Source organism: Saccostrea cucullata, unplaced genomic scaffold (assembly GCF_032062105.1).
Source record: "Saccostrea cucullata isolate Sc308-1 unplaced genomic scaffold, CSIRO_AGI_Scuc_v1 ctg17587, whole genome shotgun sequence".
NCBI classification, from domain to species: Eukaryota; Metazoa; Mollusca; class Bivalvia; order Ostreida; family Ostreidae; genus Saccostrea; species Saccostrea cuccullata.
The window spans coordinates 6,157-11,297 of NW_026934192.1; the positions used below are offsets into that span (position 1 = coordinate 6,157).

Consider the following 5,141-nt stretch of genomic DNA (forward strand, 5'->3'; position numbering starts at 1 on the left):
CTTAACTTAACTAAAAGAACGATTCACTAACCCTAATCCATCGTATGGTATGCAAAGACTAAGAAGTTCAGACGAAATCTCCCGGGCGGATGCTAAACTAACCCTAATCAGTCGAATAATGTGCGAGGACTAACCCTAATCTCTCGGATGGACGCGAGACTAACCCTAATCAGTCGAATACTAGTGCAAGGACTAACCCTAATCTCTCAGGTGGGTGCAAGACTAACCATAATCAGTCGAATAGTGTGCAAATTTAACCCATTTCAGTTGAGTGACGTAGTTGTTACGTCATAGTCCAATGAGCGCGAGGATCTTGCGGATCTGGGGACCGGTAAAGTAAAGTCTACCCAGGACGAGATAAAAGGTAAGCAAATTTGGCAATTTATTTTTACGTTTTTGATTTATGTGTTGCTAATAGAGATGACGTCACACTTGGATACTACTAGGGAGGGTTGCGTTGTGGTTACCGCAGTTAGTTACTCACTTTTCTCGATAGAGAGTAGACGTGTTTTTCGTACAGCGATACAAATTGCAATTATCACAATGAAAAGGCAGAGATCTTCAGAGAGAAAAAGCCAGAGTGTGTCTAAGAGGATAATGCATCAAAAAATTAAATATTTACCCATGAAAATCTTTTTCGTTCATAATAAAACACCTTTTACCATTTCTGTAAAAGGGGGAACACCTTTTTTCCCCGTTGCATGTAATAATATCTTGTAACTTCATATTCAACGCACGTATCATTAGTATCATAAGGAAAACATTAAATTAAAAACAAATTTCTTGTTCTCAGCTTGCCATGTAATATGCAAAACCTAAGTGCATAGGCGTCGGAAACGGGGGGGGGGGGTCCGCATAGGGAATGTAAATCGGGGATTTCGGTGAGGTAGAAAGGGGATTTTTTACATATAAAATAACAAAACATATCCTGATAGATAAAGAATTGCGATTCGGGTATGATTGCACTTCGTACAAAGATCATTTTTAAACCCTCCTTGATCTTAAAAAAGGAAGCTGTCTCCTATCATCGATTACGTTAAGAAATATTTTGTTGAACATTTACTATAGTATAGTATTACATATAAGAACCAACACGATACACATGTAATACCATTCATGTCAATAAAGGATAATTCGGTCCGGTGTGCTTGCTAGCGGTATAAATAAAGAGATAAATGAATATAAATAAATTAAAATGCAACATTTTTATTCACTGTCTGGCGGCTAAATCTGCTGTAAGTATGTCTGTCTGTCTTTCTGTCGCTCTCTTTCTGTTTGTAGTAACCTCTGTCATTTCTGTCTCTTTCTCATATCGATCTTCAGTGATAACCTATCATTTCTCTCTCTGGCTGTCTCTCCCTCGTCTTCAGTAGTAACCTCTCCTCCGCCCCCCCTCCCAGTGAAGAGGATTAATATCGTATAATGCATGGCTTCTTTATTTTTTTAGCGTACATTGACCAGTGCTATAAATAGGTCTGAGGAGCGTAGGGAACTTCCCACCATACCACAACCTACGCACCAGGTTAATGTTATATCTTTCAATTCAAATTCTTAATCTTATGGTAGTTATTTTAGATAGTTAATTCTTCCCATCTCTTTGACTAGTGAATCAGGGGTGTTATTTTTTTTCTTTAAAAAGAAGAAAAAAAATTATCCACTAAAAATTCAACAAAAATATAAATATTCTGAAAAGTTACCCTCCTTCCTACACAAGAAGATCGAATTAAAGTATTTTGTATGCCTTTGATTGTGTTTGAAGATTTGAGGTTTTGGGATTACCTTAGTAATACCGATTTTTGATTAGCGGGTTGGTGGGGGTGTCTGTTAATTAAGATTATTTGAATTCGTGTTCACATTCTTTCTATTTAAATTAAATATTAAATTTTAAAATTTCCTGTGATGTTTTAATGTCATGTTTGTTATATAGTTACTTTCTTTGTAAATATAAATGCTTTAAATTCTTTTGGATGGATTAACCACTCCCTCCCCCCCCCCCCCCCCCCCCTTACACTGATTCTTATTCCTGTGAAAGTAAATAAAAATGAAAAGTCACGTTGTAATTAACCTTTACAGATGGAGTGGTTGGCTAGGGTCAACTTTAAGCACAGAGCAGTGCGCCGTGACACGTGTACCAAAACAGAGACAACACAAAGACTTAAGTCTCCAAGAGTCACGACCTGCACTCCTCATTTTACGTCTACTAAAGAGGAATCTGTTTTTGGTAAGAAGAACTAATGACTTATGTCTGATTTGCTGATTGATGTTATCACATTTACCTTTTTATGCCCCCGTCTTCCCCTGCGGACCATTAATTTGGACCCTTGACCTTGATTTTTGACCCACTATTATATTAATGGTGCCTGTTTTGGAGGGTAACAGTTGAAATTGACACCCCAAGGAAAACCATTGTCAACCGACGCGTCAGCGGAGGTTGGCAATGGTTTTCCGAGGGGTGTCAATTTCAATTATTATACTTTCATGTTAAATACTAAAATCTGATTGGTTTAGATGAAGTTAACAATCTGTTCTATTACCCTCAGCCTTAGCAACACACGTGACAACGGGTAACACAACGGTAATGCCACATGCATGGAAATTATGCGCGTACGGTTCACCGTAGAATTTTCACAACGTCAGTTGCGCGTTTGAAAGAACCGGAATAAACTTGACGTCAATAGAAGCTTGCGTCAGATGTAGCTTACATGAAAACAACAAACGACAGACGAAACATGCTTGCGAGTGCAGAAATAACGAAACTTTAGATAATAAAGGACTCGTAGAGTATCAAATAAACAATAAAGAGGTCAGTAAATCTTTTTCGAAGAAGCGGGGAGTTTGAAAGCTTTCTAAACGTGAACGAAAAGGCGATCGACGATTTGTATTGCTGACATAGTAAATCAAGAAGACATTCAGTATAATAAAATAAATGGTGCCTGTTTTGGAGGGTAAGAGTTGAAATTGACACCCCTTGGAAAACCATTGTCAACCTCCGCTGACGCATAGGTTGACAATGGTTTTCCTTGGGGTGTCAATTTCAACTGTTACCCTCCAAAACAGGCACCATTTATATACTGTTACCCTCCAAAACAGGTACCATTTATTTTATTATACTGAATGTCATTTTTGATTAAAAGATGTCTGCAAAAAAATCGTCGATTGTCTTTACGTTCACGTTTATAGAAAGCTTTCAAACTTCCCGCTACTTCGAAAAAACCTACTAACCTCTTTATTGTTTATTTGATACTCTAACAGTCGTTTATCATCTAAAGTTTCATTATCTAGCACTCGCAGGCATGTTTCGTCTGTCGTTTGTTGTTTTTAAGTAAGCTACATCAGACGCAAGCTTTTATTTACATCAAATTTATTCCGATTCTTTCAAACGCGCAACTGACGGATTGAGAATTCTACGGTGAACGGTACGCGCATAATTTCCACGCATGTGGCATTACCGTTGTGTTACCCGTTGCCACGTGTGTTGCTAAGGCTGAGGTAATAGAACGGATTGTTAACTGCGTTTAAACCAATCAGATTTTAGTATTTAACATGAAAGTATAATAAAATAAGTTGTCATACAGGGATATCAGTGTTTCACAAACATTTCTTGTTTTTAGACAGATCATTATCTTACCTTTTTTTATTAGTAAATTTTAAATTTATGCACTTGATATAAATCACTTATAACCCTAAGCTCGTAAATACATTTTGTTCAATTATATACTGGGTAATTAATTATACAGTAAAAGTATATCATTGATGGAATTAGCAAGATTCCAGTCCCCAAGACAAGGACTATTTCCCGACGCGCAGCATTCATGCAATCATGGGTACCGAAAACGCTCTCCAATTATACACTGGGTACCAAGAGCGCTTTCCAATTATGTATACAATGGGTACGAAGCACGCTCATAAGTACGCTTAAATCCAATTATGAAATGGGTAATAGTAATTAAAAAGAGTGAATAGCCTATGCAGGTCTTATAGTCCAGTCAATGAACGACACGACCCGAAACAAATTGCAAAAGAAGAAATAAATGCATAGAAAGTTTCATTTATGTACTGTTATTAATCTCTAAAGATTCGCCATTGATTAGTCACTGTATAATAATTTTCTGAGAATTATCTAAATTTTTGTTAAACGAAATTCATTATAGCGTAATGTGCCCTCCATATGCAATACGGAATATGTCAATGATAACAGTGACGTATAACAAGCCCCTTGTTATACGTCACTGATGATAACAACCAACATAACGACGGAAGATTATCTGCTAATATTATTTATATATTTACAAGTTTATCTTTTAAAAAAGATAGGTGAGCTAGCGCCGTAGCAATTTTTAAACACAGAAAGGAAAGTCCGTGTTCAACTGATTTATTTTGCTGAATATTTTAATTTTTTTCGAGACTGGAGTGTGATCATTTATAGACACATAGGTAAAGAAACGAGGGAGGGGGGGGGGGGGGGGTGTTGACCTATTGGAGCTTTGGCGCAACGGAACATTTATGACCTTTACTGGAGAGGGGGAGACTCTATATAATATGGTGAAGATTCAGATTGAGGCATTGTATGAACTGGTTTAAGAATAGAATTTCGTGGCAATGTAGCAAAGAAAATTCAGGGGAGTTAAAAGGAATGTTGAAATAACTGTAAGTGTATGTTGTATAAAGAAATCCAGAGAGTTCCGAATGTGAAGATGTGAAGAAGCCACGATTGGTGAATTAAGAAGCTTGGTCCTTTGCCAAGAACTGTTAAGTTTTAAAGAGCCATGCACATTTTTTTTTTATAAATAACGGATTTATTCGTTATTTTTATTGTAAATTCTTGTTTCTGGAATTTGTAAAATTGGCTGAATTGACCAATCAGAAATCAGAGTCTATCGATCTTTGGTTGTGCTTAGACGTAAAAACCTCCCTTGTCTTTGTTTAGAACAATCAGATAATGACTATGGGCTTTTCTGTCAAAAAGGGGAAATTTACAAATACATGTATGTAGTTATCTTTAAACTGTAACCTACACAATAACACAAGAAATAAACATATTAGTTATTTAATGATACAACGAAACTGTTATCGCACGGTCTATCTATCGTAGTTTTCACAGTTTTCCCAGAATGCACCACCAAGCAGCCGAGCATGCGTAT

The 5,141-nt window shown here is 36.7% G+C and overlaps 1 long non-coding RNA gene across 1 annotated transcript; it reads left to right on the plus strand.

Annotated features, from left to right (window-relative positions):
• The first annotated feature begins 1,215 nt into the window (after positions 1-1,215).
• LOC134240104 (uncharacterized) lies at positions 1,216-2,219 on the plus strand. Its single transcript, XR_009986358.1, has 3 exons — positions 1,216-1,235; positions 1,448-1,522; positions 2,074-2,219. It is a non-coding gene; the product is annotated as an uncharacterized LOC134240104 (long non-coding RNA).
• Positions 2,220-5,141: the final 2,922 nt, after the last annotated feature.